The 23165-nt window shown below is 42.0% G+C and overlaps 1 protein-coding gene across 3 annotated transcripts in view; it reads right to left on the bottom strand.

Annotated features, from left to right (window-relative positions):
• The window catches only part of mgat4c (mgat4 family member C), a 132461-nt gene that overhangs the window by 47709 nt on the left and 61587 nt on the right, over positions 1-23165 (bottom strand). For 2 of the 3 annotated variants that reach the window (XM_056261189.1, XM_056261188.1), the window contains exon 2: positions 20632-20721. The gene's annotated coding sequence lies outside the window, so the exon portion shown is untranslated. Of the gene's footprint in view, positions 1-4990; positions 5087-20631; positions 20722-23165 lie in introns of those variants that run through there. The other variant, XM_056261190.1, reaches the window with a different exon arrangement.

Raw genomic sequence — 23165 nt, 5'->3', positions numbered from 1 at the left:
TAACATTGGATTTGGACGTGCCTTGCCTTGTGCCATCCTCCAAAGGCAGCATTTTTCAGCTTTCGGATGCAGCCAGTGGCTCAACCAATGCAGTGAGTTTGGGGCGGGGCTATCTGTTTGGCTTGACCAATGGTAATCGGGATAAGTTCAGGGAAAACCTGTTTGAAAACAATCACTTGGCAATGCTAGTGATGCAGAAATTACAAACTTCAGCTAATGATGCACATGACAGTCAAAACAGCCACACTTGAATGCTAGACACTTTCAGGCAAATGTGTCATTCCATAGACAAGAAATTCCAATTCAGCTCATTGAAAAGACATTTACCCACCCGGATTACAAAGCAAATAGATAAAGTGTGGCGCAAGCATTTCCTCTGAGCTCCCAATGATGCTGAGATTTGTTCAAGCCATCACAGCCATTTAAAAAAAAAATCTGCTACATTAAGACGTGTGTCCTGCTCAATTTAAATGGAAATGGGGCAGCCTGGAAAAAGAAAAAAAACAGTGGAGAGAATGCTGACTTTGAGGAAAGCTACAAATGAGAAAATAAGGTGATTAAATTGGAGAAATCTCTTGTCAATACAAATGTAAATGAATTTCTGCAGTCTGTTTATCATCCATGAAGGACAGTGCAGAATGTGAGCGAGGGCTGTTGCATATTCATTGTACAGTAGCAGGGCTCTTCCAGTCGGCTATAAAGAAAGAGAGGTCAAATGAATATGGAGAGGAGCTGTAGTCATGACCTCTTTCTCTGAAACAAACCTTTCTCCTTCTCCCTGAATAAACTCACTTGAAGGTAGGGGGTAAGAGCTGCACAAGGACTTGTTTTCATGGGGAAATGGATCGTCCAATTTTTTATGTATATAGTTGCTCAGCTGCGGAGTTGTACTTTCTGACATGGGACATCAAAGCTCTCATTATATTAATTAGATATACTTCAGAATCTATTAGCATCAGCTGCTTTGCACATCTAAGGGAGTTTTTAAATGTGCTATTGAAAACAGATTTTGAAATGCAAATTTTGAGGCTTTAATTGATATAATTTATAGATTGATAGGCTTTAGTGTTTTAGTGTGGTCTTGGTAGCTCATTAATAATCCCTAATGAGTCTCAAGCTAATACTTTCTGGAGGGCCCCTTTTTTACCTGACTGCAAACCCAAGTACATTTATTCTAAATTAAATATTAATATTTTGTTCAAAATACATTAAAATACATTTTTAGAATATGAATAAAGTCATCTTGACCAGCAAACCTATCTAGAACTGGGATTTATACATTCCCCCCAAAATATTGAGAGTATCTTTAAAGAGATAGTTTAATATGAAAATGAATATTCTGTCATCATTTACTCACCTCATTTTGTTCCAAACCTGCTTGATTTAATGTCTTCTGGGAGACGGATATTTAAACTTTTTGTGCACACAATGAAAGTCAGAGGGGTCTAAAACAACACTGACATATAAAACTATCTTCTTTTGTGTTCCACAGAATAAAGACATCATGAAGGCGAGTAAACTATGACAGAATTTCCGTTTTTGGGTGAACTATGCCTCTATAGAGGGCATGACGTCACCGTCGGCCGGAATGACTGCGGTTACGCCCACTGAGCGGCAAAAAGACTGAGTGGCTGCATTGGTTTTCAGAGTGAATGCCACGAAAAACATCTAAAATGGGAAAGAGTTATGAGATTGACAGTACAAATAGATTTGACAAGAAATCTGAGGTATATTATTACAGACTGCCGAAGCTACAGAAAAGAGAAGCAAATGGATCGCTGCAATTCACAGAAACAACTGGACTCCAGGCAGTGAAAGGTGGATTTGAAGTTATCATTTTGTGTCAATATGTTGAATTCTGGGGTAAAATCATGCCCTATATATTGTATTGTTATATATTGTATTGACAACTCATCAATTAAATATTTACCATCTTATATTCTGCATAACTGGATGTTTTTAAATGAACACTGACAAAAACTACGGTATACAAGTATATAACACTGTTATTTATATACACTCACCGGCCACTTTATTAGGTACACCTGTCCAACTGCTCGTTAACACTTAATTTCTAAGCAGCCAATCACATGGCGGCAACTCAGTGCATTTAGGCATGTAGACATGGTCAAGACAATCTCCTGCAGTTCAAACCGAGCATCAGTATGGGGAAGAAAGTTGATTTGAGTGACTTTGAACGTGGCATGATTGTTGGTGCCAGAAGGGCTGGTCTGAGTATTTCAGAAACTGCTAATCTACTGGGATTTTCACGCACAACCATCTCTAGGGTTTACAGAGAATGGTCCGAAAAAGAAAAAACATCCAGTGAGCGGCAGTTCTGTGGGCGGAAATGCCTTGTTGATGCCAGAGGTCAGAGGAGAATGGCCAGACTGGTTCGAGCTGATAGAAGGGCAACAGTGACTGAAATAACCACTCGTTACAACCGAGGTATGCAGCAAAGCATTTGTGAAGCCACAACACGCACAACCTTGAGGCGGATGGGCTACAACAGCAGAAGACTCCACCGGGTACCACTCATCTCCACTACAAATAGGAAAAAGAGGCTACAATTTGCAAGAGCTCACCAAAATTGAACAGTTGAAGACTGGAAAAATGTTGCCTGGTCTGATGAGTCTCGATTTCTGTTGAGACATTCAGATGTTAGAGTCAGAATTTGGCGTAAACAGAATGAGAACATGGAACCATCATGCCTTGTTACCACTGTGCAGGCTGGTGGTGTTGGTGTAATGGTGTGGGGGATGTTTTCCTGGCACACTTTAGGCCCCTTAGTGCCAATTGGGCATCGTTTAAATGCCACGGCCTACCTGAGCATTGTTTCTGACCATGTCCATCCCTTTATGGCCACCATGTACCCATCCTCTGATGGCTACTTCCACCATGTCACAAAGCTCTAATCATTTCAAATTGGTTTCTTGAACATGACAATGAGTTCACTGTACTAAAATGGCCTCCACAGTCACCAGATCTCAACCCAATAGAGCATCTTTGGGATGTGGTGGAACGGGAGATTCGCATCATGGATGTGCAGCCGACAAATCTGCGGCAACTGTGTGATGCCATCATGTCAATATGGACCAAACTCCCTGAGGAATGCTTCCAGCACCTTGTTGAATCTATGCCACGAAGAATTGAGGCAGTTCTGAAGGCAAAAGGGGGTCCAACCCGTTACTAGCATGGGGTACCTAATAAAGTGGCCGGTGAGTGTATATACATAACACTGATATAAGTGATCATCCGGATTTAGACCTATATTGTGACCTACTATTATGTAAAACGTTCACAGGCAAATTTGCTTTATATTACCCCGGCTTAGAAATCAGGCACATATAAATGTCAGGAAACACGATTCATGGCTGCATGTCAATATCCATGGATCATTGGTAAGTTGTAAAGAACACTTATATCTTAAGTCCAACCTTTAGTTTCAACTGATAATCGGTTGTTTTACTCGTGTTTTCGCAGTTTCCCCTATTAAATCCAGTCACGCAGCAGGCTCTTTTGCTACTCAGCCTGGCTGAGGGGGGTGTGTTCCGGCAGGAAAGTGACGTCAATGCATACCCTCTATTAGTGGGTGTAAAACTTAGTTTGATTGACGTGTTCCAGAACCTTCAGTTGTTAATAACAGTTCTTAAGCAGCTGGCTAAATTTGTGTCTTCCATCAGTCCATGAGCCCTACTTTTCAAAGGCTCACCCTCGGGAGCACTTCATTTAAACAATCAATCCCCTAAGACTGGCCCACAAGCAAGAAACGGCTCTTTTTTTCTCCCTGTCAGTGCATCTGAAGGGCTGGCCGGCGCTGGAGCTTGGGTGGATAATCCGTTGGATCGAGTCTCCTTGGGTAAGGGCCAGCCAGCAGCCGTATGGTTTTGGGCAGCCCGCCCGGTCAATCCCCACACTCTGGAGGTCAACATCCAGTAGATTCCAGAGGTCAGAGTAGAGACAGACTCGCTGTGACTATGTGCCTAGCAAGACCAGAATCTGCTTCTAAAATGATCAACACAATGAAGAAAAGTTTTTGACAGCCTAATAGATAATTGTACTATGTTCATTATTATTCAGCCATTTGTGCCCTTTCATGCTACAGACAAATCTATTCAGGTTATATAAGAGGTCTTTAATCATAATTCTCTCTTTTTTTTTTACTTTTTTTTTATGTACTCCCGTCATGTCAAACCATCATCAAGCCACTGCAAAAAAAGAATATGCGTATTGATGTAATTAAACAAATTTGAATCAAATCAAATCCAGTTATACAAGAAAACATGCAACCTGTGTTAAACATCCCATTAATTACTCAACAACACATTTTGCCACATGTATTTTATCTATTATTTTATTTAAAAAAAAAAGTTTAACTTAACTGCGATTAATTTCATGATTCCGGAAGTTTCAAAAACGGAAAAAACTGTTCTTCAATTAAAAAAAAAAAAAAACAGTAATTGAGGGGACAAATTAAAATAACAAATATGATGTAAAATTTCATGGTGTACAACTTTTTTATTTTTTATTTAAAGTTAATATTTACAATAATTTATTTTCATTTTAAGTCATCTTTTGGTTCATTTGGGTGTTTGCTGAGGGCCCAGGTTGAGAACCACTGTCCTAATATTTTCATGGAATTTATGGTATCAGATTTTTTACACATTTAAAAAAATATATATCTACAGATCCCTTGCAATTACGCCACACTAGGTGTCCATGGATCCTCGAGAGTTAAGAAACACTATTTTAATCAGGTAATACAATAAATGTAGGAATCTCCATAATAGCTCATCTAAATTAAATCACTATTCTGAATAAACAATCATTATTGGAATTTTCAGGGCTACTCTTGTCATCGCTGCACATACTGTACGTACCCATTCAGCTTTTGTTCCACCAAGCCTGACAGTTAGTCACTTTTCTCAACTCTAACACACACAAAAATACACACAGTCTCTCTCACACTTTCACCCTCTCCCTTTCTCACCTCCCACTTGCTTCCATGCTCTTTCCACAATGTCTGCAACCTTCCTCTCACCCTGTGATCCTCGCTAAAGCTCGGCCTCTCTCTTCGTGTCATGTCTCATCTCAGGGGAATTTTAGGGTTTTGCACAGAGGAACGGCATCTGCTGGAGGACCAGCAAGGTAAAGGAGAATCCCTGGCCTTGAGCATCAGCACTCCACTGGAAACTGTACCCTCTCCTCCATTGCAAGAGAGATTTGTTTATTTTCATGACCTTTATTGGCTGCCTTCACTTCAATCCAGTGTGCAGTCGCTCAGTGGTTTGCCATAATTACTTTTGCAGATAGAGGTGAGAAATTGTGCAGCAGTCGCATCATACGAGGCACTCTCAATGGTCAGGTGTCTGCATTTTCCAGCATACCGATTTGAATGTCAGTGTAAGGTTAGGCCAAATGACTTCAAACAGTGTTTCCTCTGAGATGGCTCGATTTGAGAAAGAAACCCATTAGACAAATATGCGCTAAAGAAACGAAATGGAAAATATTGTAACCCTCTCAAAATGAGATAAAGAAACCGTTCACCCCAGAAATGCCATGAATTTTGTCATTATTGATGCTGAGATGCATCATTCAACGAGATGCTGCGCTGCTTAGCGCATTGGGAACGATCTTTTATCGTGACCAGCTGTGAATATAGTGTGTAAACACGTCAATAGAATCAACCTGGAAGTAATATAGCCTCGGTTGGTGACGTCATCGGTGACGTCATCGGCGCGCACCCGCGACGCGAGACTATAAATTGATGAGCCACAGGTGAATCGGTAGGATCATTTTTTTTCTGAAGATCCATCCTGTGACATCATCAGCACGGCAAAGTAGCGCAGCATCTCGTTCCGCTTTTTCAGGGAACAGGGTTACAGTCAAGTAACCCGAATCGTTCCCTTTCAAAAGCTACAATCGATGCTGCGCTGCTTAGCGCATTGGGAACGAGAATACCCACGCCGCCGTGCTTGAAGGTGTCTGGACCCCTACGGTTGTGCAGGTGTGCTCACAAGAAGGCCCTAGACACTAGCTTGTGAAGTCGACTCAAGGACATGAGAGCCCGGAGTAGAATGAACATCCAAACTATAAAATCTTACGAATGTGTGCGGAGAGGACCAGCCTGCCGCATCACAAACATGTTGTAAGGGGGCACCCCTTGCCAAAGCAGTAGAGGAGGCGACCCCTCTGGTGGAGTGAGCCCTTAGACCCGTTGGCGAAACTTGGCCGCGCGCCTCATAGGCAAGAGCAATAGCATCCCTGACCCAATGTGACATGGTCTGTTTATTGGCAGCAGCACCCCTGTTGCTGCCCCCGTAACAAACAAATAGTTGCTCTGACTTACGCCACTGGCTAGCGCGGTGGACGTAAGCCTGAAGAGCACGAACTGGACACAGTCTGTGAGATCTTTCTTGCTCCGGCGTTGTAAACGGTGGAGGACAGAAGGCCTCTAGAGTGACCGGATGTACAGCCGAGAATGGTACCTTAGGCAAGTAGTCAGGATGAGGATGCAAAATCACTTTCACCATTCCTGGGGCAAAATCTAAGCAGGATGGCGATATTGACAGAGCCTGCATATCCCCAATTCTTTTTAGAGAAGTTCTTTAATAGCCATAAGAAAAAACATCTTTAAGGTCAGAAGTTTATCACACGCTGTCTCTAGAGGTTCAAAGGGGGTCTCAACCAGACCCTCAAGGACTATAGCTAAGTCCCAAGAAGGGATCTTGGTTCTCACAGAAGGCCTCAGTCTTTTGGCCCCACGAATGAAGCGAGCAAGCAGAGGATGCTTCCCGAGTGACACCCCGTCCACCAAGGCGTGGCAGGCCGAAAGAGCGGCCACATAAACCCTAAGAGTGGAGGGGCATGTGCCTGCTGACAATTTTTCTTGCAAAAGGTTCAGAACTGAAGCAATCTGGCAGTTGACCGGATCTGCATTATGTGCTGTGCACCACCTTTCAAAGACACCCCATTTATTGGCATAACTCTTGCTTGTGGAGGATGCCCTAGCATTCAAAATGGTCTCAATAACATCAGGCGAAAGCCCAGTGTCCCTCAGTTGGTGCCCATCAGGGGCCAAACATGCAGGTTCCACAGGTCGGGCCTGGGGTGGAATATCGTGCCCTGCGCCTGAGACAGAAGGTCCCTCCTCTCCGGAATCGCCCAAGGCGAGCCGTTGAGGAGAGACATTATCTCTGAAAACCATACTCTGTTCGGCCAATGTGGTGCAATCAGTAAGAGGCACGACCCTTGCTGGCGAACTCTGGCTAGGACTCCCGGGAGCAGAGCCACTGGAGGAAACGCATACAGGCGCATATTGGGCCATGTGTGCGCCATCGCATCCAGACCCAGGGGGGCTGGGTGACTCAGAGAGAAGTAGAGGGGACATTGCTCTGTCTGATGGGAGGCGAAGAGGTCCACCTCCGCTTTGTAAAATCTGGTCCAGATCTGATTGACTACTTCTGGGTGGAGTTTCCATTCCCCTGTCTGCAGTTTCTGTCTGGACAGTAAATCTGCTCCCACATTCAGGTGCCCGGGGATGTACACTGCCCTGAGTGACAGGAACTTCTCCTGGGCCCAGAGAAAAATCTGCCTCGCTATCCTGTTCAAATTGCGTGAGCGCAGACCTCCCTGGTGATTTATGTAAGAGACTGCTGCTGTATTGTCCACCCGCACTAGGACATGACAGCCTCTCAACTGAGGGAGAAAGTATTTCACGGCCAGAAATACAGCCATCAGCTTCGAGGCAGTTGATGTGCCACTCGAGCTGATTACCCTCCCATTCCCCTTGAACTGGACGGCCACTTAAGACCGCTCCCCAGCCCGTCAGGGAGGCGTCTGTCGTTAACAACCTGCGACGACACGGCGCCCCTAGAGTGGGACCCAAGGCGAGGAACCGGGGTCTGAGCCACAGAGATAGTGTACGAAGCCCGCGGCGCGTCACTTTTATTAGCCTTTGAGGATTGGCCCTTGGATGAAATCCCCTGGCTTTTAGCCACAACTGAAACGGTCTCATGTGCAACAGCCCCAAGGGAATCACCGTGGATGCTGAAGCCATGTAACCTAACATCTTGACCTAGCCTGACTTTGTTAATGACTAGCCGAATGGTCTCGATTCGAGCGGGAGACAATTGTGCCCGCATCGTGATCGAATCCCAAACGATCCCGAGATAAGTCGTTCTCTGGGCAGGAGAAAGAACACTTTTCTTGGTATTGATTCTCAACCCTAGAGAAAGTAGATGAGCTAACACGATGTCTCTGTGTTGAAGCACTCTCTCTTGCGATTGTGCTAGTATTAACCAATCGTCGATGTAATTCAAAATGCGAATGCCCTGGAGTCGTAATGGAGCCAGTGCTGCATCCATACATTTTGTGTACGTGCGGGGTGATAAGGCTAGGGCGAATGGAAGAACCCGAAATTGGTAAGCTTCGCCCCCGAAAGCGAACCTCAGGAACTTCCTGTGTTGTGGCAATATTTGTATGTGAAAATATGCGTCCTTCAGATCGATCGTGACAAACCAATCGTGCTGTTGAATTTGCGACACGACCGTCTTTACGGTTAACATCTTGAACTTGAGCGCTTTGACTGAACGGTTTAAGCCTCGAAGATCCCCCCCCCCCCCCCCTTTTTGGGAACTAGGAAGTATTTGCTGTAATAGCCTGACATTCTCTCTGGCAGAGGAACACGTTCCATGGCCTCTTTGCTCAGAAGAGTTTGTAGCTCTTGTGACAGTACATGCATCACCTCCGGTCTCACGGAAGTGGAGACCACACCGTTGAAACGCGGAGGACGACGAATAAATTGGATTCTGTAACCTATTTGTACTGTGCTTAATACCCACGCAGAAATGCCTGGCAGAAGTCTCCACGCCGCCAGACTCTCTGAGAGTGGTACCAATTTGAACACTTCCTCCTGAGGGGATGTTAGATGCTCCGTGCCCTGAATGACAGCAGGAAGCAACGGAACATCTAACATTTCGCTGGAAACCGCTGCCCCCCGAAGCACCAAAGGTGGCGGGGATGGAGAGGTTTCGTGGGGGTAACGAGATGGGGTGATTTTTGGACGTAAAATGCGCCCCATCCCGCAGGGGGCTACCCCCACCAGACGGGGCGTTAGACCATCAGGACTTCCTCTTCCTATGGGCTCTATGCACGGCGGTATTTCCGGTGAAGGTCTAAGGATGCTGGATTACTTCCGCCGATCGTAGAGTCCAATGCTATAAAGAGAATTTATATTGTTTTTTATACTCTATTGCTATACTAAAGAAACGTTAGTCACAAAAACAGACAAAACAGACACCCCTATTTTTGTTTATGCTTCTTTGTTTATTATATTAAATAAACACAACTATATATAAAATCACATCTAAACGTATTAAAGTTTCGTTTCAAAGACGAGAGGACAGTAAATTTTAAAGACTCTGCCATAATCCCGGTTTCCTCGGTTTTCCTCCGCTTTAAGTCTCCCCAACCGGAAACGCAAGAGCATCCTTGCATCAAGCGCGGAAGTTATGCGTGCATATAGCCGATTAATAATAGTCCTGAGGTATGGCTTAGGAGGTTGCTGAGCCTGACGAGCCTGTCTCCAGTTCTTATTAGGGGGAGCACGGCTCGCCACGCTCTGCTTTTTCACCTCCCGGGCTTTTGAAGGACCGGAGAGAGGTTGGGTGGCCGATGGCCCCTCCCCATGAGTGCGGCGAGGAAGAAACTGAACGAAAGCTTCCTCATGTTTCTTAACCTCTCTGAACCTGCTGACGACTGTAATAACAGAGTCGCCAAACAGGCCAGAGGGAGAGACTGGGGAATCTAACAGGAACACCTGGTCTTTATCTTTTATTCCTGTTAGATTAAGCCACAGGTGCCTCTCCGTGCTGACCAAAGCAGACATAGAACGACCGATGGCACGGGCCGTTTGCTTAGTCGCACGAAGGGACAGATCTGTGGCTCTCCGCAGCTCTGAGAAAGACTCCTCATCAATAGTACTGCCCGCACTCAAATCCTTCAACAGGTCAGCCTGGTACGCCTGAAGCACTGCCATAGTGTGCAGTGCAGCACCAGCCTGACCTGCAGCTTGATAAGCTTTACCCACTAATGCTGATGTTATTTTACATGGTTTCATGAGGAGGGTAGGTTTCTTAACTCTCTGGGGTCGGCGGTCTCGCCGGCGATACCAGCTCACTTTTTTCCTTATCAGTGCAAAAGAGATTAAAATTACTCTGTTAATTTTGATCTTACATATAAGTGTTGTACATCATTCGATCCTGTTAAGTTTGTATTTTTTTTGTGGAACCTCATAATAAAAACAAAGTGTTGTGCTTTTCGCCTAATAAAGAAAAATAAACATGATGCGCGTTCTGCGTTCTCTCTGTCAGTGAAGTCCATTCTGAAACGCGTCCGAAAAATCATCTGTAACTCTGCAAATACTCAGTCAAACAGGTATACAGGCACACAGGCATGAAGCCTGAATTATCTTCTTTTAAATGAAGTAATTTATATAAAAAAAATTTTTTCTCATTTTATGTAATCTGTACGAAAAGAGAGAGATGATAGTCGTTCTCGTCTCAGCTCATTAAAGTTAATTTGACCACGCCCGCGGAGCGCGTGCTCTATTCAAACACAAATGCTCTGAGGCGATCCACGCCCACATCAGCTGGATAACCCACCGAAAGAGACTCAGATTTACGACGCTGTGAGGAATAATAGTACTATCTTAATAATAATCCTGGAAAAAATTACCTCAGAAGTAGGCTACAGGTAGTTTCACTTAGAGGAGCAACGGATCCAGCCGAGGAAATAGGTACATTCTTTATTTTCAAGTGCTTTGTGCTAATCGCGATATGGAATAGTGTCTGTAAACAAAAAGACTGTTTGAATCGCGTTTTTGTGTGTGAATGAATGAACAGCTTTTACCTAACTATATTCCAATACTGAGATGAGTAAAAAATCGACTGAAATATGTTGAAATAAAATATTTTTGTATAAGCAACGTTTTAAACTGCAAATTAACATTTATATGTCCTAATCATAAAAACGATATGTTACATATGAAAGACAAGATGTCGTTTTTACTGTAAAATGCTGCCACATCAAATAAGCTTGTTTGCTAAGATGTTATTATAGTGTTTGTTCGATTGTAAGCTATATTCAAACTAATTAATCCGCAACTGTGAAATATATATGATAAAATGTATACTTTAGTATATAATACAAAGAAAGATTACATTTGAAATATAGTTAAAATTTTAATTGTTGTTGTAATTGTAACCTTTTTATTAAAATAGCAAAAATATATGCAGGCTACATATAAATAAATCTTAGGTAAATCTTAAAAGCTCAATATAAGCCTCCTCTTTAAATTATTTGTATTGTGTTTTATTAGTGACACATTTGGGATACATTCCCAAACTTTCTGTAAAAACAGTATGATAATTAACTGCACAATTACTAGAAATTTTTACATTTGATATTATACAATTTGCAAGCACAATTTGAAAAATAAATAAATAATTGGAACTGTGAACCAATTTTGTATTATATAGGCATATACACTCACCGGCCACTTTATTAGGTACACCTGTCCAACTGCTCGTTAACACTTAATTTCTAAGCAGCCAATCACATGGCGGCAACTCAGTGCATTTAGGCATGTAGACATGGTCAAGACAATCTCCTGCAGTTCAAACCGAGCATCAGTATGGGGAAGAAAGGTGATTTGAGTGACTTTGAACGTGGCATGATTGTTGGTGCCAGAAGGGCTGGTCTGAGTATTTCAGAAACTGCTAATCTACTGGGATTTTCACGCACAACCATCTCTAGGGTTTACAGAGAATGGTCCGAAAAAGAAAAAACATCCAGTGAGCGGCAGTTCTGTGGGCGGAAATGCCTTGTTGATGCCAGAGGTCAGAGGAGAATGGCCAGACTGGTTCGAGCTGATAGAAGGGCAACAGTGACTGAAATAACCACTCGTTACAACCGAGGTATGCAGCAAAGCATTTGTGAAGCCACAACACGCACAACCTTGAGGCGGATGGGCTACAACAGCAGAAGACTCCACCGGGTACCACTCATCTCCACTACAAATAGGAAAAAGAGGCTACAATTTGCAAGAGCTCACCAAAATTGAACAGTTGAAGACTGGTAAAATGTTGCCTGGTCTGATGAGTCTCGATTTCTGTTGATACATTCAGATGTTAGAGTCAGAATTTGGCGTAAACAGAATGAGAACATGGAACCATCATGCCTTGTTACCACTGTGCAGGCTGGTGGTGGTGGTGTAATGGTGTGGGGGATGTTTTCCTGGCACACTTTAGGCCCCTTAGTGCCAATTGGGCATCGTTTAAATGCCACGGCCTACCTGAGCATTGTTTCTGACCATGTCCATCCCTTTATGGCCACCATGTACCCATCCTCTGATGGCTACTTCCACCATGTCACAAAGCTCTAATCATTTCAAATTGGTTTCTTGAACATGACAATGAGTTCACTGTACTAAAATGGCCTCCACAGTCACCAGATCTCAACCCAATAGAGCATCTTTGGGATGTGGTGGAACGGGAGATTCGCATCATGGATGTGCAGCCGACAAATCTGCGGCAACTGTGTGATGCCATCATGTCAATATGGACCAAACTCCCTGAGGAATGCTTCCAGCACCTTGTTGAATCTATGCCACGAAGAATTGAGGCAGTTCTGAAGGCAAAAGGGGGTCCAACCCGTTACTAGCATGGGGTACCTAATAAAGTGGCCGGTGAGTGTATATATATATATATATATATATATATATATATTAGTCATTGCATTCTTGTGGCTCAGTGACACACCTGAATGAAAGGGTCATTAGTATGCAGCCCCATTATGCGCTCATTATGCGGGCCCATTGTCTTCTCAGGTGTGAATCACAGCAGGTCACACCCCTGCGCATATTGCCTTTCCAAACAAAAAGTGTCATTTTTAAATTTAAACCAATCTATTGTTTTATGTGAATGATAAGGCAGGATGATTTTCAGATCATTTTGAAGAAAAAACTCTAGGCGACAACATCCATTAGTCAAAAGTCTTGTGGACAGATATTTAGTATGTGTTTTGTGGCCTTATTTCAGAAACTTTAAGTTTTAGTTTTTTCAATAACCACGCATAAACAATATTCTCTCAAAAATACAAAAATGTACATACATGTTGATAACACATTATGGTAGCCCTGTGTGTGCTAAATAGAGTGTAATTACACCTTTGCCAGTAATATGTTTATAAGCAACTGAAAAAAGCACAAATGTCAGAGTATGTCAAAACATCTCAAGGACCCCAAAAACACCTTGGACCCCAGAGGGTTAATGGAAGATGCCGAAGCAGGCGAGAGATAGCTCGCGAGCGTCTCTTCAACCTGCGGCATCTCCGCATATCCCCGTGCCTTTGCACCCAAGATAGTCGAAAAAGTCGACGTCGAGGGCAGAAAGATACGGGAAGTATATGGTTTACTCCATGACTTAGACAGCTCGTCATGGAGGTCCTCGAAAAAGGGGAGAAACCGATGTTTTGGTCCCTCCCCCCTGCCACCGGACAGAAACCTATCCCCTAGCTTAGATTGTTTGGGGGTCTCTTGCTCGCGTGGCCAGTCAAGCTGTAACCTGGGCACCGCGCGAGTGACCACTTCGAGCAGTTCCTCGACAGATTTATTCTCGCGAGAGGAACGCTCAGAAGAAGGGCCGCTCATAGTCCTCAGACCCAAGAGACAAATCATCGTCCCCACACGAGCCTAAGAAGCACCGGAATGCGCTTCGGTATCATGCGAGGGAGCGTGTGGATCTGGTGATGCAGCAAGCGAAAAGGACAGAACCGTCTCTTGCTCATCACACAAATCCATTCGGGAGCCCCACGATGACAATGCGGGTGCGGTCTGGAAATAGTTCAGACGAGAGCGCAGCATTTTCACTGTGAACATCTCACAATGCTCACACTCACCTTTCTCTAAAGCCAGAGCCGCGTGCTCCTGCCCCAAACAAACAAAGCAGTAATCGTGTGTATCCAGCTCAGAAATAGGACGGGAGCATGGAGGAACACAACGCTTACTCTGCTGTTGACTAATTTCTACTCTCTTTTGCTTTTAAAACTCTTCAGAGAGAAAAGGTTGAGAAATGAGAATTTTCTGCACACTGCCAGTTGAAATCTAACTCCTAACAAAGATCTGAGACAGATAATGAGAGAGATAGAGTTTAGACACACACATGCACAGAGTGATCTGAAGAAGAAAGATCTTACCGATTCACCTGTGGCTCATCAATTTATAGTCTCGCGTCGCGGGTGCGCGCCGATGACGTCACCGATGACGTCACCAACCGAGGCTATATTACTTCCAGGTTGATTCTATCGACGTGTTTACACACTATATTCACAGCTGGTCACGATAAAAGATCGTTCCCAATGCGCTAAGCAGCGCAGCATCGATTGTAGCCTTTGAAAGGGAACAACTTTTTATTTCCTTATTCATGTATAAAATATTTCTTTATTCATTTTTGCAATTATTTCTTTATGAAGGATACAAAAAAAGTCAGTTTTGATAGTTTTGTGAGGTACAAACTATAATTTAAGTCACTAGACACCTCAAACCAAGTCTCAAATGAAATATGTTGCCTGTGGAGCAGGTTGGACGTCAATTCATTTTTTTTTTTGGTTTTCATTAGTAAATGTCACCTTTTTAAACCTGTGCCAAATTAGAATTCTGAATCACAGCAAAGGTGATTTTCAGTGAATAATGACTTAAATGTCATACATTTCCTCACACAAAACTGTCATCGAGTTGTATGGACCACTTTGTGGTGTTTTTATTCATTTCTCTTTTTTTTCCTCTTCTTTTTTTGTGTTCGATTCTGGTTTGGAAAAACATGATGACAGAATTATTATTTCTGGGGGAATAATCCCTATAGGATTTCATCTCATATTCTATTCAAAAATATGTACGTGCACTGGGAATTTCTTGCCTTATGCAAACAGAAACAGTTTACTGTAACAGTTGTACACATAATGCTAGTTTATTTGAGAATGTGCCATAGCACTAATTCTTAAAATCAAACATTGATGAATGCCAGCACTGATCTCTGAATTGGCAATTATGTTAAATACCTGGCTTTGAAAAGATTCACTGAACTGTGAAATGCAGTTTTAATTGTGACCTGGAAAATGCTTGGGCAATTTTCATCACAAGGTGAAGAAAAAGGGAAGAAAATTGAAAATAAATGCATAACAAGAAAAGAGAAAAAAGAAAAAAAGGAGTGAAAGCACAGCAGCACAACAACAAAACCACAACACACAGGGACCTGCTTCCTCCCCATCAGCACACCAAAAAGCCTTGGGGTACAGCTCTCGCAACAAAGAACAAGAGTCTCTCTCGCTCTTCTGAAGAATACAATTTTCTCCCCTTCTTCTCTCCTTGTACCCCACTCACATTCTGCCCAAATCCCCTGCTCAGGGATCTACATTCGGCATGCCACAAACCGCATTCCCTGATGTCTCAAAACACAAGTGTGTCTCAACATTACTCTCTTTTTGCTTTTAATTTTCCAAGGAATGCTAGTGCCATTTCACGCCTTTCTCCCTACTTGCCTAAAGCCAATACCCAGAGCACGAGTGTCTGAGAAACTGCCTCTACAGCTCCAAGTGAGAAAAAAGAAGCTCCAGTGGATTTTCGAATGCTGTCTACCAATGAGATCTTTTGATCAGCTGCCAGGTGATGACAGATGATCTGCATTAATCTCACACTTTCTGTGACTCTTTCCAAGCAGAGGGCAGCAAGCAAGGCTCATTGGTTTGAAAAGTGAAATGATGCCTCGTGGGATTTCTTTGTTTCTTATTTTCTCCGCTGTCTCCTCCTGTCTTCTCATTGCCTCGTTTGTTAGAGGAAAGCTCCATGACATCAGCAGAGCTGAGTCAAACTCGCTGCGAAACAACGGGGGGATGAGGTCAGACAAAGCTCTTGTTAAAATGTAGAGTGTTTGCTCTAAAACTGGCCTATAGTGGGATGGAGGTTGTTTTAGCGCTGACCTGCGCGGTTGCATCCGAGCTGAAAGAGTACCGTTTGGATCCTCGTGTTTCAATCCATTAAACCTTGCGAAGTGCTAAACAATTTAGTAATTTATGAGAGTGGAGATGCTCAGGCTTGAACACCTCATCGATTAAACAATAAAACATATTTGCTTACTAACTTTTGTCCAAGTTTTAATTGTGAAGACAGACACCCTGCAGCTTACCAAATTACCCAAAGAGGAAAGCAAACTTCATTGTCGACTGTTCGCTAGTATTTTCAAGTTGGCTTATTCTTTCAAACACTGAAGAATATGAGATTGGTATGTAGCTGCTATAAAGTACTATAAACGAGGATGAGAAAAGCTCGTAAAGAAGCAATTATGTCAATAATTTTGAGAACAAAAAGTAGCATTAAATACTGCCATTCATCATTTAAAAGGAAAATTCTTTAATAATGTATTCACCTTCATGTCATTCCAAACCTCTATGACTTTCTTTCTTCTGAGGAACACAAAAGAAGATACCGTAATTTGAAGAATGTTTTTGTCAATACAACGAAAAGTCAATGGGGTCCAAAACAACACTGAAAGGACAAAAACACATACATTCTTCAAAATATCATCTTTTGTGATCCACAGAAGAAAGAAACTCATACATGTTTGGTACCACATGAGGGAAATGTAGATATTTTACCCCAAAATAAATTCTTTCATGTAGCTAGTGTAGGAAAATTGTCTCTCCTGAAGACACAAACAACAACATATTGTATTGCCCGAGCTGCATAGAGCAGAAATGGCAGAAGAAAATATGTCTGATTCTCTTCCATCAGTTCCAAATTAGCCTGAGGGATGCAAGTGCTCGGTCTGACACATGCAGACACACGTTCATGTTTCAAACAGGCCCTGTCAGGGCAGACTGACCCCTCGGCAGATGGTGCGTATCACATGTATCACCCCAGAATCATCAGCATGAGAGTTGTCACTATTAAGCCGACCTGGACCCCTTGCCCCCGTCTCGAAATCCAGGTGTGAGGGTGACGAGACAGGAGCACCATTTCTGCAGGGTCATGGCCTTAACTCTATACAGCTCTCATCACTGAAAGATCTGGTTCTGCACGCGGCACACACATATTATTATGCCGATTTCTCTCCACACCTCCAGTCACAGCTAACAGCTGCTGATGAACGAGAAGCGATGGCTTGTGATGGTGCTTCTCCATTAGAAAAACATAACCAGCTGTTATTTCGAAAGGGGATGGTGGGCTTATTACCGTGATTTCCAGCGGGAGTAGCTCTCCTGTTTGGCTGATTATTTTGCGTGGCTGAGATTCTGCAAGGGAGGTACGTGTTTTGTGTTGCTGACAGATAACAGCCTTTTCCTTTCACCAAGGTCTAGGGACAAAGGACAAACTATTTCATCCCGGAAATTATTATGTCTGAGAAAAGCCATCAGTGAGTTTTATGTCGGCAAAAAGGGGCCTATTGTTTTTGCTCAATGCTGAATTTGTCATTTTGTGAGGGTGAATGTGAACTCTGCAAGCCCATTAAAGGAATAGATCACCCAAAAAATGAAAATGTCATAATTTACTCATGTTCTTTAAAAGGGCAGAAGGCAAGCTTTTCTGTGAATAACAACACTCTATGAATGACATTTAGTTTAAGAATTTGGAGCTTTCATTCAATGCAAACCAGTTCACTGTGCTAACTGTAAAGAAAAACAAGTTTGAAATGACATGATTCTGAGAAGATACACAATTCACGACATGGTAATGTCTGCCAGCGATCTTTCCACCTCTCTTGTGTGCTTAAACTAATTGATTTTGCTAACTGCTAACAAGTGAAAACATGCTGATCTGAATGAGACAATTACAATAATGTGTTTTGTGTTGGATGTGAGTGATAGCTAATAAAACTAACCAAATTAATACATTTGTCTGAAATTACTCATTAGTTCATCATAGCGAATGCCTTGAACTATAAAGGGAATAGAGAGCGACAGACTGTGAAAGGAAGAGTAGTACAGCTTTCCTGTAGCTCAAACAGTAGAGGGTTGGCGCTTGCAACGCCAAGGTCATGGATTCAATTCTCAGGGAAAGCAAGAACTGATAAGAATGTAAATGTGTGCCTTGAAATGCAATGTAAGTCGTTTTGAATAAAAGCGTCTGCCAAAAGCATAAATGTAAATGTAAATGGAAGTAACCACATATCAGCTAAATGCCGTTTGTTTTTGTTTTTTTTATGAATAAAATCCTAGAGAAGAGCAAACTTCATTGTCGACTGTTAACTAATGCTTGAAAGTTAGTTTGTACTATCACCACCTTAAAGAAAATAAAAATAGTATAGCTGATAATGCATGGTTGAAAAAAAGCTCATATAGAAGCATTTCTATCAATATTTTTGTGAACATTTCCAGCTGGAATGTTCTATGTCAAAAATGAGTATTCACAACAGATTACATACTGTATTTCCATTCATGCTATTAAAGGGAAATTCTGTCACCATTTACTCACCTTTATATCATTACAAACCTGTATGACTTTCTTTCTTCGGTGGAACACAAAAGAAGATATTTTGAGGAACTGTTTTTGTCCATTTAAGTGGTTCAAAACAACACTGAATGGACTGAAAAAAAACTGAGAAATTCTTCAAAATATCTTCTTTGACCACATAAAAGCTAAATTTTGTTTTATTTGTTATGAATAATCACATCTGAATATAATTTTTCTATCTTTCTATCTCTATGCTTGCTAGTTAGGCAAACTTTCAGTGTTTCAGCCTCTGTTCTGCTGCCTTTCTCCCACTGACAATTACCTTGTGGTTACAGTGTAGCATGTAAAACATCCGGTCACACTTTATATAAGATGTCTTTAAATTAAAAAATAAGTACAATGTACTTATTGTGTTTATGTTGTTTTGCAAAACACTTATGGTGCTATTGAGTTGGGATACGGGTAAGGTTAGGGACAGGTTTAGTGGTACAGTTAGGTTTAAGTGTGTTAAAAGATAAGGGATGGGACAACGGTGTGATTATAGATGTAATTACATAAATTAATTACAAATGTAATTACATGCAGGTAATTATAATAATATATGTATAATGTAAAAAACATGTATGTAGTGCATTGTGTCAAATGATTGATTTAAATGTTAGAACACAGTAGTTAAATACACCTAATATAAAGTGGGACCAAACGTCCTTTACTCACCTAAATAAGCCAAGACCACTTCCCAAAGTCAAGTGATACTGTTGAATTAAATTACTGAAAACCAGGACATTTTTAAAAACTTGAGCATTTACAACAAGAGACACCAGAGTGTCAGTCTTAAGTGTCATTTTGAAATTGTCAGCATTACACAATGATAATTAAGGAGCTTTCACAGCAGATATCTGGCTAAATAATCAAACTCTAAAGAAGAGAGAGTAAAACAACTGTACAGAGATACAAATAGACATTAATATGGTCTGTCTGTTCATTCTCAGTACACTCCACTCCAACTTTATTTTTTGAGCCAGAACTTTTTCTGTGTGTCAAATTCAAGCACAAATTCTCGAAATACTGCTGTCATAGTTTTCAACTTTTAGTCCATGGATTTCATGTTTTGAGTATGAGGTAAACCCTTCAATCACTGGAGACAGTGCACAGACAGATCCGCTGCTTGTGTAATACCCTGAGCTTTAGTAAAAATGTTCACCCTTGCTTCCCATACTCTTCAGCTTCAGAATCAGAGCACATGGTGGTGGATCGTGCTGTCCTGGATAAGGAACAGCTGTTTGAATGAATCTTTAATGTTCACTCACATCGGTGTTTGCCTCTGCCAGCTGTACATCTGTACCATCGTTCTTCACAGTTTCAAGTGCCGATCATTCATTAGCCCACCACAGCATTCTCTCATTTGCAGCCTTCTATATGCATGCATGAATGTTTTGAAATCTGCATTTGTTCGCTAAAAGTACAGTGGAATTATGTAATAGTTTTAAATATATAATTGTAATATTTCTTATTTGGGTGCACAGATTACACAAGATTATTTCAGCAACTTCTTTTAAAAACGCAGGCAATAACTGCACATTTACTGCTAATGAATTGCTCCAGGTATTGAGCCATTTACTGCAACGTTGAACTTGATGCAAAGTTTTGTAATAATGCTGTTAGACAAGATCTTAAAACTCTTATGGAAAAGGTAATAGCTGCTATAGATAGAGATTTCTTACTTTACCTCGAACCTTATCTGTAGAGTCCACCACTTAACCCAAAGGTAGAGTTTATAAAGTCTATCAGAACAAAGAGACCCTTTCCCTGCATTTACCTCTCTGTTACCTTTTAGCATAATTACAGCACCATGTTTAATGTCAGCTCAAATACCACACTAATCAGCATTAGAAAACAGGTCAGACTGTATTACAATTGTTGCCTGCGTTTGAAAGGATAAAAGCCTGTGCTTGGTTTTTCATTACAGCAGATCCTCTGGTCTCTTCTCACCCCTGCTTTTGTAAATCACAATGGCAGATTAAAGCAGGAAGGTTGTGGTGCAATTAAAAGTGGTTTCAACAAGTTTTGGACTCCAAAAGAATGAAAAAGCATTATGAAAAAAATAAAAATGAAATACAAGTTACCTGCTTGCAGGACTCAGATGTGCTTGTAGGAACGAGCTGTGTGGTTTGAGAAGACGACGATCAATGGATCCATAGAAAATGGCTTGTTATCTATGTGAAACAGACAGAAGAGAACAACATTGTTCATTTTCTGCAGCTTGTGTGAGTGTGATGAGTGAGTAAACATGAATCTTCTGGTTGAGAATTCTTTTTCCTGTTCTCTTTATCTTTGGAGGAGGCAGCCGCCGTGGGTGCTCTGGAGAGTAGTGCATTATGGGATTCCATAGTTTTCACAAACAGAAGAGGCCTAATTGGCTCTCAATGAATGGCCATAACCATATATCACAAACCCAATGCCCAAGCTAACAGTCAGCTGAACTATTACTGCTGCTGTTGCCTTTTCCTCATGTGAGCACGCTCGTATCCCAACTCATTCGGAGACAAATATTAACACAAACAACATGTTTACACGGGAGGAAGAGATGAACAGCTGCATTCACGATTCACAGACGCTAAAGCAAATTCACATTTGAACACACTCAGACATCTGTACTCGCGGTCTAATATGAACACAGTGAAGAAAAAACACCCATGGCGATTCATCGGTTGCTCTCTGGCTGTGAATTCACGCTGCCTGCACAGCAGACGGGTCCTCTCGTCATTTTATTAGCACTCAAGGGTTGGGGAAGAGGTGTCTGAAGAGAACACAGCCACTTCGAGAAAATAGGATCTGACTAATGCCCTCTTCTTTGTGTTTGTATGCGTGAACTTGTGTGTTGTAACCTTTGTGGTGCTTATATACTCACTAGACTCCAATACAACCGGAAGGAAAAAAAAATATTGCTCATTCACTTGAAGGAAATCTTTCATTTCATTTAAATGATCAACTTTGTCTCAGATGTTTCTCCTCATATTCCTTAGGAGAATGATTCAATTGTTGACATGCATTACGGACACAGAATAAGGATTCACTGATATGAAAACTCTGATCTAAAAAGTCAAAATATTCTCATGCTATGGCTAATAACTGATAAATGGCTGACGGTGAATTTTTACTATTTAAAAAAATATATATATATTCAGATATTCTGATAGGTCCTTAACTCAATGCGCTTGCAATCACATCGTTCTCTATAGGGCACCGCTGATTGGTTCCTGCTGTATCAGTAGCCAATGAGATCACTGCTCAACCTTCAAATACTTGGTCAACATTTGCTAGCAGTTAGCAGCGCACTTTCAGAAGCTTTCCTCCCCCAGCTCCACCCGTATAGATCTGCTTCAGTAGTTCATGTACACTATATTGCACAGCAGCAGCATGTCTTATTTGCTCACCGCAGCGTTTAGTGTGTCTATTGGCAGTAGCAAGTCCCGTACTTGCTCTGCAGCAGCAGCAATAACCAACAGCAGCAGCGTAGCAGATCTATTCCGCAAGACCAATCATATCAACATTATTACTATGTCCATATCAATTACTATGCCAAACACTCAGATAGCAGTCATGACGAATACGAGAAATGTGAATAAAATTGTTTAAAAAAAAGAAAGAAATGATCTAATTACAGTCAATATCCAATATTGTGCATCCTTAATATAGAATTCTAAATTGTAATTCTAATTATAAAACATGCGTATCGGTAAGGTACAGTAATTTAGTTTTGGAATAATTTGATTCAGTGTACTGGCCAATTTGAACACAATTTGAGATGCCGAGACACACTATAGGATTACTCTGAACCTGACTTCAACTCCAGCTGTTCTCAATTTAATGTCATTGGTGTCTATGAGAAATAATTACATGGATATTTAAGATATCTCATTTGTGATGTTTCTTTCCTATGGGCAGGCCCACACATCCCTGACCTGATCAAAACGATGCACTAAACAAGACTCTCATTTCGTAAGACACCTACTTTGATTTCATAATGAATGTTTGTGCCATTCTGGATGCAAAATATCTGATCTCCAAATCCATAAATCAGACAACACGAGACATTTATCTCATTCACCACTAAGAGATCTTGAATGTGCACATGTAGTCTGTTCCTGCCCTGGTTTCCTAGGAAAATAAGCCACAGATCAGGGAGGGCACAGGAAGAGAGAGCGAGATGGGGGGGGGGGGGGGGGGGGGGGGGGGGGGGGGGGGGGTACAGAAACACTCTTCTCTGACTGGGTCTTCACAAGGAGGAGTGAATCCATGGAGGGGGAAGAGAGAAAGAATGTCTGCTCATTATTCAGCCTGGCACTCGAGGCCACAGAAAATAGCTCTCTTCATTTTTCTTGTCAAGCTGTGACTCTGTTAATGGTGTGTTCTCAGTCAGTGGTGAGACAAAGGGGGGAGGGGGGGGGTGCTTTAGCCAGCACCAGGAATGTAGCGAGTCAGGAAAAACACTACGACCCTTTCCGATGACCGCTTGCTCTGTTGGTCATCGACCGCCCCAGAAGGAAAGCTAGCATTTCCGATAAAAGACCTTAAAGAAAGCTGGGCCCTTTTTGTAGGGACTGCATTCCTCAATTGGAACTAAATGAGCTTCCTGCCTTGGAGACCATCTCCAGTT

Source organism: Rhinichthys klamathensis, unplaced genomic scaffold (assembly GCF_029890125.1).
Source record: "Rhinichthys klamathensis goyatoka isolate OS25496 unplaced genomic scaffold, OSU_Roscu_1.1 h1tg000181l_1, whole genome shotgun sequence".
In the NCBI taxonomy this organism is placed as follows: domain Eukaryota; kingdom Metazoa; phylum Chordata; class Actinopteri; order Cypriniformes; family Leuciscidae; genus Rhinichthys; species Rhinichthys klamathensis.
This window is presented reverse-complemented; position numbering and strand designations above follow the sequence as displayed.